We start from the raw sequence: 14,506 nt of genomic DNA on the forward strand, positions 1-14,506 counted from the left end.
GGATTTTGGTCCCGTCCCGCCCGCCATATTTTTACAGATCTTCCCGACACCGCATATCCCGGCCAATTTTAAATCAGTACCGTGGGTCCCGCTATCCCGCGCCCATCTCTAGTCTGGAGTGTCTGTGGTTTTGTCGTTGCCCTTGTCTTTGTTTCTGTCCTTGTATCTGTATTTCCATTACGCACTCCACAGTAGCGTTAAAAGTTCAATGCAGCCGACTCCTGTCTATTCACTCATACGCATACGCAAAAATTAAGTTTTATTTTCTGAGTAAAAACTAAAACTCAAGAAATAACGATAATTTTCTGAGCAAAACAATAAAACTTAAAACGTAACGATTATTTTCCGGGCAAAAAAAAGTAAAACTCAAAAAATAATCATTATGTTTTGAGCAAACAAACAAAACTCAGTTAATAACGATTAAAAAGTGATTTTTATAATAAAAGTTATAATCGTTACGGTCCCTGTGTATTACTGTATGTACATACTATAAATCTGTGCTCGTGTTGTTTCAATAACAAATAAAAAATTAAAAAAACATAATAATTTTAAACAAGAACTCGTGCAGTATTACCAAAACTATGCAATGATAGAATAAATAGTTTATTTAGAATTCAATTTATTTTTTAATTTCTTTAAAAAATCTCGTGCTTGTTTGTCACCCTGCCGATATTCCAATGCACGAATGGTTTCTGATTCTAGAAATAAAAAGATTTTATGGAAAGTATTATATTATTTTAGTTAAGAATATTCGCTGTAGCCAAACCTGCGTATTGTGCCCGAGATAGTTCGATGTGAATTTGTTCATTTTCTTTTGCCATGAGGTCCGCAAAGGTTATGTAGCACTCAGCGATGTATTGACTAGTCATGCCAAATAGGTCTTTGTCTTTTACACTAAACAAAATCAGACTATTGAGCTTTGAAAGCTGTTCCTCTGTTAAATTGCTGGAAATAGAAAATTTTACGATAATATATTTAACGCATCCTTGTATATGGACAATATATGTATATATCGGTTACCTTAATTTACAAAGGCCCTAACCAACAAAGTTTTTATTTTCCAGGAGAAGCAAAAACATTATAGAAAGAGTGGAAAAACAGGTAGAGATTTTTAAATAGTGGCGTGCAACTCCGTTGTGTTTGGTAGTAGCACTTTTTATCGAAGGTGTATTTTAATACTTCCTACTGAAATCTGTGAAAAACGCAGTTTCAAAAAAGTGTTGGCAAGAGCCTTTGCGAATTAAGGTAATGATATGTACACACATTTATATATATATATATATATTTATATATGTATATTAGGCTGGGGCGATTTTGCATAGGGGAAAATAAAAGGCATTTGACGGTATTGTAATAGTAATCTTATGCCGTCTTAGGTCTAAGCCAATAGTTATTGGCCACGAAAGATTAATTTAAAACTTATCTTTAGCCCGCGCAATTAATACAAAGTATGAATTTCGAAAATTAAACTTGGGCTCTAACTATACAATGCGCTTATTGTTATAAACAGGACGATATATCAAATTAAAGGTTATTAAATTTAGTATCTAACGTTCACATATAATTTTTCAATAAGACTACAAGTTTTTAAGATATCAAGATAAATCTTACAAAAACGATAATTTTCCCTTATGAATTTTGAATTCTTCATTACTTCAGCAACAAGTTAAGGAAGGATTTTTTTTAGAAAAAACTAGAGATCTACGTAAGTTTTTCGATATAACTTTAGTAAATATTACTCAATCGGTACGTAATAATTACCAAATAGAAGGCGAGACTTATTGTTACTAACTTGCATACACAAAATTTTTCCCGGTGATGGAAAATAATGGACTTTCTATTAGATCCACCGAAATTGTTCCTAAATTTGAAAAAAAATCGCAAACTATAGCTAATAGCGTTTTCTTTTCTCGAAAAAATTCTGCACTTATTCTGCCTTGTGCTAGCGCTGTCACATTTTCATGTTCTTTTCTCAGCCCTATTTACAAGGCCTCGTGTTCTTTTCTCAGCAGGTTGCGCTCTGATCCGGCGAAAGTGCTGCCTCTTCTGCCCTAAAATAAACGTGAGGGTGAGAGTTGAATAGTAGATTTTTAATTTAATCTTGTAAAAATTCAATTATTTTCCCTATCAGAATTAAGTGTTTTGCTTTAAAATTGTTAAAGACTTACAGGCCAAGTGAATAATTCAGCTTTGTTAAGTTCTATAAATAAATTGTGATGGAGTAGTACATTTTCTGTTTCATTCTCATATAAAGAATGCAACATTTTCTCAGGTTTCAGGGCAACGCAAAGCAAGAGTTCACATGTAAAAGGGCAGACCCTTTTTTGAGAAAAGAAAACGCTATACGTAATATTAAAAAAAAGATTAGAATGTTTGGAACCAGAGACCTAAATCCACGGTGACAGGTAATAAGGTCAATTGACATTATTACCTTTTCAAAAGCGAAATAAAGTCAACAAAAATTTGGAAATAAAGTCATTGACGCTATTTCCTCATTCAAATGGAAATAGCGTCAACAATGCTTAAAGTATGTCGATTCATAGAAAAAAATGTTGTTCTTACAATAAACATTGCCCCGTAAGTGTTGTTTTTTAATAAAAGAAAAAGGCTTTTGCCAAATCCTCAGTGTTGTGATATTAATTCACACACAATCATGAACTACCACCAATTGATTCTATTAAACAAAAATTTAAATTACGAATATGTAAAAACACGATGCGAAAAACTAAACACCTGCGCACAGCTGGAATATGAGAAATATTTGAAGAAAGAGTGGAGAAATGATCCATAACTTGCAAAACATTTTTCGTTTCTACAAAAATAAAGCGAACACTATTAAATTGAAGAAACAGTACATGTCCAAAAACCCCGGAGGAGCACTGAAAGAATTCTGTGTTTTAAATTAGCATATTTTGAACGAATTCGGAATGTCTAAGGTGGAAAAGAACCCAACTTTTCTATAAGGAAACAATAATAAAAAAAGAATTTTCTTATTTTCTTACACTGAATTTATGCCTCCGCCAGCAGTCATTTAAAAGCAGCTAAGGAGATCATATAAGTTAATTGATTGGTTTTCACACACTTTTGAAACACAAATTATATGCTTTTTTACTGCAGACAAATTGTTGCCTCAAAACACAGCAGAAATCTTCCAATCAGGGCTGCCAACTCTCCTTAGTTATGAGGTGCCAAATTGAGGATAAAAAAAGTCCCAAAATGTGCCAAATAGAAAAATAAAAGTGCCAAAAAAGGTGTAATTCCTTTTAATCATTCACATTTAGCAATAAAATAAAGCCACATTTTCAAAACAAAAGTGCAATGATAAAATAAGATAAACCAGTTGAAAAGCCTTTATAAATAAGAAAATTTTAGTTGAGAAAAAGAAGTGCACGCTAAGGATTTCACAAAAATGTATTGAAATGTTATTTTTTTTACAAAAGTGCCATTTTGGCATTTTGTGCCAAATTTAAAAATTAAGTGCCATTTGAAGTAAAATAGGAACAAATTGCACGGTTTGAGCCAAGTTGGCATCCCTGCTTCCAATAACTTACAAATATAAAAATGTGAAATATCGAGGGCTTGAATTCATTAATACCCTCTATCTGCAATTTGCACAAAAACTATTTTGTGATTTTAGAAACCATCTGGGACTTATTACCTGTCGTTATATAAGGTAACATTAATATCACTGATGACAGTTAAAGCTTAGGTGGATTTTTATATCAGAATCTCATCTTTGTGAAAATTGTGCAGATAGGGGGTATTATTGAATATAAACCCTCGATGTTTAAAATATATAAAAATTTTATTTCAACGTATACAAAAAATAAATCTACCTGCGTTACAGCACGTCGGGAGACGGGGAAGGGGGGGGGCGGGGGGCCGCGGCGTTGCGTGACGTGGTGTGCGCGCCGGTCGCGCTGGGTACGCGGGCCGCCGCGAAGCTAAGCAAATTTATTGTTTGAAAGAGAAATAATGTCAATTGATTTTATTTCGTTTTTAAAAAGGTAATAATGTCAATTGACTTTATTTCGCACCAGGGTGGGAAATAAAGTCAATTGACCTTATTTCCATTGATCTTATTACCTGTCACCAAATCCACGCCAGCAATATTAATGATGTTCTTTACATCTTTTGACTAGGGATGTTGCGGATGTGGAATTTTAGACATCCGCGGATGCGAATGCGAATGCGGATGTCAAGTATTTAAAAAAAAACAATTAGAATCTAGCATAATGGCGAGATTGTTGTTTAAACAGCGCTTACAAGCCATATGTATGTCATGTTGTTTCAGAACCTGTAACTTTAACCTAGCATCACTGGATGCAAGTGGTCTGAAAATTTGCGTTTGTGTGCTTAACAGCCAAAATAAATAAAAATATTAAACTAAATTTAATAAAAAGGTGTCAAAAAGTTGAAAGAGACTAACAAGAGAATATGATTTCTGATAAGATTAACCCAGACATATAGAGTGGGTAGTAACTCATACCAATATGGCCAGCGGCGGACATGAGACCTGTGGAAAATGCAAGAAAAAATTTACAAATGATGAATGTATTGGATGTGAAGGGGTATGCCAAAAGTGGTTCCCCTCGAATTGTGTGAGGATAACAGCTCCGGAGCTGCGGTTGATATCCAAGAATGGGAACCTGAAGTGGATGTGCGACGAATGCAATGGCCAGTATGTCCATATGGTAGATACTTCCGTCAAGAAAATTATGCGTGAAATGATGGAAAGTATGAAAATAGCTCTGGAAAAAATGGTGTCAAGCAAATTAACGGAGTTAATGAAGAAAATCGGAAATATTCGGACCAACAACAAGGAGAATGTGGCAACTTAAGCGAATAAGGTTAAAGAGGGCAAGGAAGAAGTTATCATTGTACACCCAAAAAAGCAGAGTCAGACAAGTGAGACAACTAAGAGGGAATGCAAAGAGAAATTGAATCCAACGGAGATGAAAGTATGAATTGAAAACGTCAGAAAAATAAGACATGGTGGCATTGCAATAACATGCAAGACCAACGAAGAAATCCAGAAGATAAATACTGAAGTGATAAAGAAGATGGAGAAAGAATACGAAGCTAAAATTCCTGAACTGAAAGGACCAAAGATAAGAATATACGATGTTGAAGATGAAATGGAAGATGGTGAATTGTTAAATGCATTAAAAAATCAAAACTCAGAAATAGTCAGGGCGGATTCTAAAATTGAGGTTAAAATCAACAAGAAAAGTAGGAATACGTATATGGTAGTACTGGAAACTGATCCGCGGACGTTCCGAAGAATGATTGAAGAAGGAAGCCTGAAAATCAAATGGCAGAGGTGTAGAGTACATGAGTATTTGGCATTATCGCGATGCATGAAATGTTATTCGTATGACCATTGGAGCGAAGCGTGTAAAGGTGGAAAAATATGTGTAAAATGTGGAGGGAGTCATCTGGCAAAGGCCAGTAAAGCGGCAGCAATACAATGCATGAATTGTGTGAAGGCAAACGGTAAGCTACAATTAAATTTAGATTGTAGCCACAGTGTACTCAGTAGCGAGTGTCCTGTTTATCAAAGAAGAATGAGCATGAAAAGAAGAACAATTATGTATGAAAGCACATAGCAATCCAAAACAAAGGTAAATGAATCTAATAGGCGTCTAAAAGTTTTAAATGTTAATGGTCTGATTGCTAAAACAGAAATGATTTCTGTATTTCTACATAAAATTCGAGCAATCGTGGTAATAATTGTTGAATCACATGTAACTGATGTTGATGAAGATGCATTAGCAGGAATTAAGGGATATTCTAGTATTAGATGTGATTCAGATTCTGTACATACCGGAGGAATCGTAATATATGTTAATGAAGAATATTCGTATGAAGTAGTGAAAAAACGAAAGAGTGGAGGATACTGGCCATTAAAATATTTCTTAATGCCGACGAAATAGGTAAATTTGCAGGCGTTTATAAATGCCCAAGTAGTAGTAAAGGTGAATTTATTGATTATTTTACACTTATTAAAGAAGAGCTGTTAGAGAGTAGTCAAAAAGATTGTATTAATGGAGGAGATTTCAATATTGACTGGTTGAAAGAGCACGATTATTATACTAGAAGGTTAAAATCATGTGTTACGGGAATAGGTATGAAACAAATTGTGCCAAATGCTACTAGGGTTATCAAGGACAGTAAAACTCTAATGGACTTGATGATAACCGATAATATAAACATGGAATGTACAGTACTACACACACCAAGGATATCGGTTCATTATATAATTGATATTGCGATTGGAGGGTTACTCACATGTTCTACAGGTGGGCGACAAAAGTTTCTTATGAAGGGAAAGATTGATTACGAAGTGGTATCTAAAGTAGTACAGAATAAATTAAGAAATAAAAATAGTTTAAACATGGATTGTGGGACAAAATATCACTTTTTAAAACAAATATTGAGTGAGAGTATAGGAAGGCAGGAGACCGGATATGTGGGTACGAAGTAAACCGTGTCCGTGGTTTTCGGCAGAAATTAAACAACAACGCATGTTGGAGCGGGATGTAGCTTATAATAGGTTTCTCCTGTTAAAAGGAACAGGCTACTGGTATTTGGAGGCATGGGAGCTATATAAACAAAGTAGAAATAAGTTTATTAATATTTGGAGCAATGCAAAGAAGAAATATCATGAAGATAGTTTTGAACGACTGAAGAAAGAGCCAAAGAAACTTTGGAAACATCTGAAAACTCTATATAGAGCCGAACCTAAGCAAATGAAGAGTGTTATAATTGGAAATCAACATGTGTTTAATGCAGATGAAATAGCAAATGGACTAAATCAGTTTTTTGTTGGTAGCGTAGAGGAAATTGTCGAAACTATATCCAATGGAAATAGCTACGAAATGGAATTGAGAAATGAAAACATTTCCCTCAGTGAGTTTCAAGATGTAGATAAAGGAACTGTTGAAAAAATTGTCAAAAATCTAAAAAATACGAATGGCCCCGATGGCATAAGTTGTGAAATGATTAAAAAATTGTGGACAGTGGTGGGTGATGAAGTAACAGATATTGTTCAACAGTCACTTGCACAAAAAATGATGCCGAAATCACTAAAAATATCAGTAATTGTGCCTATTGCCAAAATTAAGGGAAGTGTTCATTGTAATGACCTCAGGGCCCAGTAATAGAAAAAGTGACCGAGACCTTAGTACACAAAACATTATTAAAGTGCATATCAGAAAATAGATTGCTGACAAAATACCAATCAGGCTTTAGACTATGTTCAAACAGGGGCCTAATTGGCAATTAAGAACCTTTTCACCAATTTAAGCATTAATTGTTACCCAATTTATCATACACAAATTCAATTTATAAATTGGCAGTTAATTTGTGTCAGATTCTCTATGCAACCCTGCTAGGTATGTTTAATTTCGACTTGGAGGTATGTTATTGAACAAAGAGAAATCAGCTGTTTGTTTCTGTCCCTATTTTACAGCTGATATTCCATCAGGGATGGAAAATTTAATTATAAAATTATACCTAATTTACGGAAAGCTTTATCTAAAAGTGGATAGATGTACCCAAAAAGTAAATATGTAGTTCTATATAAAGAAGAGAGGATGATAAAAATTCCCATCGATACCACATCAACTTCTGTACTCACATTAAACAAATTTTGGCTATGAAAAGAATCTCTTCGAGCAGCGCGAGACAAAACTATGTTGTAGAAAAGGTGAATTAATTTAAAAATAAATATTTTCCGTCTATCTGGCGAAATCAACTACAGGTGCATTTCTTTGACCGCCTTTTTGTATCATTTGTATGCCCTTTCACAAAGGAGGGAAGGTATTGGACCAATTGCCCGCAACAGAAAATGCAAATGTTTGTACCGAATGCACTTTCAAACTAAATAAAGGTACGATTGTACCAACTTTTCCATCACTGTAGGTAATCCAGCAGCTGATTTCGTGTCGCTAATTGCGCAGATAACATTCCGCAATTTAAAGCTTAATTGTCGCAGCTAATTGGCCTGTTTGAACATAGCCTTAGGGATCAACATAGTACAGAGTCGGCTGTACAACTAGTTATTGAAGATTGGCTAAAAACAATTGATAAAGGAGAAGGAATATTTGCAGTTTTTCTGGACTACAAAAGAGCATTTGAAACAATAAATAGAAAACTTGTTAAAAAAATTAAGGGAAATGTATAACATTACTGGTTGGGTTTATGAATGGCTGGAAGATTACCTAAGTGAAAGATATCAAACTGTGAGATTTAATAATATAGTGTCAGATGAGAAAGAAGTCAAAAGTGGTGTTCCACAGGGAAGTAAACTGGGGCCGTTGTTGTTCACAATGTACATAAATGACTTACCAGGAGTATTGCAACATTGTAAAGTACATATGTTTGCAGATGACACACTGATTTATATAAGTGGAAAAAATGTACTGGATCTGAGTAGCAAAATTAATGAAGAATTAACTACCGTCTGCGAATGGTTATGTAAGAATCAATTATGTGTTAATGTACAGAAAACTAAATGTATGGCATTAGGTAAGACTAGATTTAGGGAAGAAGCCGAAGTTCTACTTACGGGCTCAACGCTAGAATGGGTTCAAAGGTATAAGTATCTAGGGGTAATTATAGAAAACAATTTGACATTTAAAGAACATATTGAATATATAAATGATAAAATAGTAAAGAAAGTAAATTTATTGCATAGATTAAGGAAAACTATTTCCAAAGCAGGAAAAATAAAATTATTTAAAATGATTTTGGTACCCCATATAAGATATTGTTCGACAATACTCTCGATGGCGAATACAAAAGAAATATCAAAGTTGCAGAAAAACTTTAGTAAAGGAATGAGAGCAGTGCTGAACAAAAAGCGTAGTGAAAATGTTAACAATATGTTAAAAGAATTAGGATATTTAGGATATTTATCGGTAGCAAATGAAGTAAAAAGAGATGTGTTGACTTGTATTTATAGAATAGAAAATGGGTTGCTTCCGGAATATTTAGAGTCTTTAGTAAGACGAAACTCGGATTTTCACCAGTACTTAACTAGACAGGCAAATCAATTTCACTTGGAACCTGTACGTACAAGTAAGGGCTTGAAATCAGTATTTAGTAATGGACCAGCAATGTATAATGCCGTCCCGGAGGAAATTAAACATGTAAGAACCGTCGGATCGTTTAGAGAGAATATAGGTTTATGGCTAGATGCCAAGAGCGATGTAAGTCTGATTTCCATATATTATATGTACATTTGGGATAGCACTCAAAATTGCTGCTAACATGGATCGGAAACTAGGCCTTTCCGACCATGTCCCGCAGCCGTCCACAGCGCAGAGCGGAAACGAGGTCTTTCCGCCTTCCTAACATCGACGAAGAAGTGGCAATGAAAGTAACGAATGAAGAAAACGCAAATCTCTCGAACACGGTCATTCAGACGGTTTGCCCAGCACGAAATCGAGCGGGAGCGGTAGCATATGAGTGACTTCGAAAACATGGATCGGAAACTCGGCCTTTCCGACCATGATCGAAAGCTCGTTAGCAGAGGAGCGGAAACTAGGCCTTTTCGCCTGATGCACATTAAGGTGGACTGGAGACTAGGCCTCGCCAGCTACGCAACTAATTTATTTGGTAGTTCTATAAATATTGCAACATATAAATATATATGTATGCATGTATGTATACTTCGTAAGTGATATAAATATGCATGTACCTCGTAAATACGCAAGACTGAAACAAAAATCAATAAGATAATTTAGTTTATAATTAAAATTTATAATGACATAGACAACTGGCGGTTAATTTTGAAATTTTATTTGTATATAAGAATAATTGTATTAGCCGTAGGCTATTTTTTAATAAATAAATAAATCAGCACTTTTCGATTTTAGTTTTTGTAATTCATTTTTAATACTTTCTTCTGCGACTGCTTTGAAAAATTTGTGCTTATAGCGAGCTAAATAGGTGGATATGGAAAATAGATTATAATTTTTGAACAAAATTCTGTTTCAAAGTCGTGGCTGCCAGATGAATTGGATCAGAATATTATTTTTTTTTAAAGCACCCCGTTTTTTTATATTTGAATAACAGATAAATACGTCATTCTTATCTAATTAAAGGTTAGACCTATATATTTAATTATTTGAGCATCGATTCTCTTTATAGCTAGACGTTGATCATTTCTACTGGAAATCCCTATTGAAGGAGCTTACTCATTGAATTTAAATAGCAAAGAAGGGACAGTTTTACCACAGAAGTTTTTAGCCAAGGATCCAATGTACATATATCCCTATGAAAAAAAATATTATCCAACAAGTAAACAAAACTACTGTTTTTGAAATTTTTGCTAAAAATAAATTCCCCAAAGAGCCTCATTTGAAATTATTCTAACGAATAAATGTAATAGGTGGCATACGCGGTACGTCTGACTCTCGAGTCATTTGTGTACGTGTTGACTCTCCTTCGACTACACACAGTTGAATCATTCAGAGTCATGTTGGTGTAACTAACACATATTTATTTTCACATCAAAAGCAAATTACGAAAATTTTGTTAAGAATTACAGTGCACACTTTCTTCTTTTGCGTCTAGTAGTTTTGTTTAAGATTGGTCCAAAAAAAGCATAATAAAGAAATAAGCCAAAACAGGTATTTAAAGCACAGAAAAAAAATATTATTAAAAGGACTATGTTCTCTTTGACGGACGTCAAAGATCAAGTAGAAGTGGGTACTTTTATGGCTGCCCATTGATAGCTCGGTTATATAGCTTAAGAAATAATATTTAAAAGACATTTTTATCAAAGTAGATAAATATGACATTTGACCAGTTTTGTTACACAAATACTCCTACGGCCACAAGCAAAAATATTGGCTACAATATGTAATTTTTTTTGCTATATATACGTTTTATCGGTCCACCTGCAAAATATTCGCATTCGCAAAAGCTCCGTATTGATTATTGCGAATGCGAAAGCGAATGCGAATGTTGAAATTAATGCGGAAGCTCCGCGGTTGCGAATGCGAATATTCGCAACAACCCTGCTTTTGACTATAGGCCAGTGCAATTATCAAGAGAACAATTAAAATTTTATTAAAAAATATAACTTTGAGATTAACGATAAGACAAAGGGCTGCGGGAAATGAAATTTGACTTTATCTTTTGCATTAACGGATTCATTATCTAATAATATACACCAAACCTTTTTGCTTAACCCCGAATTTTTAACGAGAATTGGTCTTATTCGACTAGTTTGCTGTATGTCACTTGGCGGTCGATGCGCGGGCTCTTACAATTAAAATAAAATGCTAATATATTGCAGGCTTGTTGTTGACTTGACACACCAAGGTGAATGAATACAAGATCGTGTACAAAAAACAGATGCTCTGGTAACACCACCTTGTATTAATTCGCCTTGGAATTAACATATTCTCTAAAAGTACTACATATATACTATACGCATAACTCTGGTTTAAATTTTAAGGTCTTCGAAGGTTTCGAAAGAGTAAAAATAACACAAACTTATTTTTTCAACATTTTGCTTGTTTGCATTTAGAGTTTCAACGGGAGATAAAATTAATTTACCTATTTGGGAGAAAAAGTGTATTTTTAATGTCCGCGAATCATCAAAACAAAAAGTACTACGTTCGAATGCATTCTATAAAAATAACAAAATTTTTTAATCCGAAAAATTCTGCCCCTCTGGCTGTCGAATTTGCATAACACAGTGGTAGCCGGAAATTCACCTTACGAGTATCAAGTAGCAAAAAAATGGGGCACCGAAATTGCATGTATGGAAACTGCGAATTTAGACATTTCGGTTTCAACCGAAACTGTGCATAAATGCTATATTCCGGTTTTTGTCATATGGTTTATTTCGGTATACGTTATTTCGCTTTTAAAACGAAAGTATGTATAAGCATAATTTCGCTATTTTCTCATATGCATTATTTCGGTTTTCAACCGAAACTGTGCATGTATGCATTACTTCAATTTTTTCCAGGGACCGTAACAGTTACAACTTTTATTAAAAAAATCACTCTTTAACAATTATTTTTTGACTTTTATTTAATTACTCTTTAAATAACCGTTATTTCTGTCTTTTATTTTATAAATAGAAAATAACAATTATTTTTGATTTTTATTTAAATAATCTGCAAATAACAGTTTTTTTTTGATTTTTAAATTGTATGTCTTAAATAACAGTTATCGAAGACTTTTATTTATAAAAGTCATAAATAAAACTCAGTCACTGATCTTTATTTTTTCAATCATACTTATAAAAGTCATTTGAATAAGTCGTAGTAAACTTTTGTTTTCCAACACCTGAACTGCGAAAAATGTTAATGACTTTTACACGATTGATTAAAAAAATAAAAGTCGGTCACTGATTTATATTAACGACTTTTAAAAGTAAAAGTCACTGACTGATTTTTATTGATGACTTTTATAAATAAAACTCTTCAATAACTGTTATCTAAGCCATATAATATAAAAACAATTGTTATTTTGGATTTATAATATAAAATCAAATATAATTGTTATTTTATTAAATTTTGCATACAAATTGCAAATAAAAATTTATTTTCAAATTTGAGTCTCGGTGCAAAACGGAATCGATTGGTATGTTTCACTTAGTTGTAGAACATTTCCTTCATAGTGAATTTTTCCATGACAGTTTTCATCAATAACTGTTATGTTCGGTTCCTGGTTTTTTCAGATGCGTTATTTCGATTTTGCGTCAAAACTGTGCATATATGCACTATTTCGGTTTTTGTCTATGCATTATTTCGGTTTTCAAACGTGTGCAAACGCATTTCTTCGTTTTTTTTCCATATGCATTATTTCGGTTTTCAACCGAAACTGTGCATGCATGCATTATTTCGGTTTTTGTCATATGCATTATTTCGGTTTTTAAATGAAAGTGTGCATATGGATAATTTCGTTTTTTTCTCATATGCATTACTTCTACTTATTAAGGATTATAATCGCCAAGCGCGGCCGAAGGCCGACTACGCACAAAGAAGTTCTGCCCAAAAATACTTCCGCACCCCTTTTCCAGCAACACAGAAAGGAGAACTCTACTTAGTGAGGGTTATAATCCTTAAGCGCGGCCAAAGGCGAATACGCGGAAAGAAGTTCTGCGCAAAAATACTTACAATACAAGGTATTAGATAAGAAAAAAAATTAAAAAAAAAATTTATTTTGACTCACAGAAATGAGTAGTACTAATATAAGCACTTTAAATATGGAGAGATGAGAACTCGACGGTGGTATCCTTTACTTTTTATGAATATGAATAGTCACTAATAGATTAATTTTTCGCTTTTTCCGGCTCGCTCAGACCATAAGCCTAAACTTTGAATATCGTTTCATCCATGAATTGTGTCAAGTGCTGCAGAAGAACATCCATTTTACTCTCTCGGCAAGCATAAAAGTTATGAAAGAACTGCCACAGTATTATAAATGATCATCTTTTCAAATAAAACGATGATATGTTGATCATTGACAAATGTATAATTCCCCATCTTCATATTTGTATTACAAGGATTCGTTAATTATTTGTTTTGCGATGGTCTAGTGCGCCTTGTAGGGCGAAAGAAAGCTCTTCTATGGCCTATCAAACTAAAAGTGTCTTAAAAATTAACATGGAGGTGTTTGAAAGAAACGCGTGTAGAACATTGTTAAGGGCAGCCCCTAAATTTCTTGATTAAGAAATTTACGTAGATGTTGGTGCATTTGCGGTGATACCCTATGTCCCCTGCCTTTTAAATCATGAATAAAACTGTTGTCTCGTGTTTTTCGTTAAGGAGATTTGAGTCGATTTCGGATTTCGATTTCGATTGCTAAGCACAAACACAATTGAAACTTTAAAGCATGGATAACTAGATATGAAACTCTCTCAGGAACTCGTTTTCGTACTTGGCAGCACTGCCAATCTCTGGGCAGATAAACAGCTGACACGCGAAGTGGCGAGCTACCACTAAATGTGTGGAAAATGTATCACATTGAATTCAGTGGATTTATTCTTCCCGCATTTTTTTGATATTACTATAAAACAGTATTTGTAACTAAACACAATTTTCCTGGCAATATAAACAGTGAAATATAAAATTGATATGAAGAATATTGCAACTTTTGTTCGTTGTGTTTAATCAAAAGTTTCTCCATAAATGCCCATACATGTTTTCGTCACACTGGCTCTACTGGAAAATGTTATAAAAAATACACACTTTGACAACGCTCTCACGAGAAAAAGAGTTTCATATCTAGTTATCCATGCTTTAAAGATGCATGTTCTTCTACGGCACTTGACACAATGCTCAGAACTAGGCATGTTACGATACAAGTAAAGACGTTGTGTGTGCTCGATACTTTTGTTTCGATACCAACTACTTTTTTTACTCAATTCGTTGTTTCGATACCTTCTTGGTATCGAAAGAAAAGCACTTGTATCGAATCGATTTGAGCAAGTGCCATATCTTGAAGGTCATATTTTTTCTATGAAAGAAACTTT

General features: G+C 33.8%; 1 long non-coding RNA gene across 1 annotated transcript; it reads right to left on the bottom strand.

The window, feature by feature from the left end:
* Positions 1-528: 528 nt before the first annotated feature.
* Positions 529-964, bottom strand: LOC118754006. The gene is made up of 2 exons (XR_004994855.1): positions 767-964; positions 529-698 (listed from the first exon to the last, which is right to left on the bottom strand). It is a non-coding gene; the product is annotated as an uncharacterized LOC118754006 (long non-coding RNA).
* Between the last annotated feature and the right edge of the window lie 13,542 nt (positions 965-14,506).

Source organism: Rhagoletis pomonella, unplaced genomic scaffold (assembly GCF_013731165.1).
Source record: "Rhagoletis pomonella isolate Grant_MI unplaced genomic scaffold, Rhpom_1.0 Rhpom_scaffold_03185, whole genome shotgun sequence".
NCBI lineage: Eukaryota > Metazoa > Arthropoda > Insecta > Diptera > Tephritidae > Rhagoletis > Rhagoletis pomonella.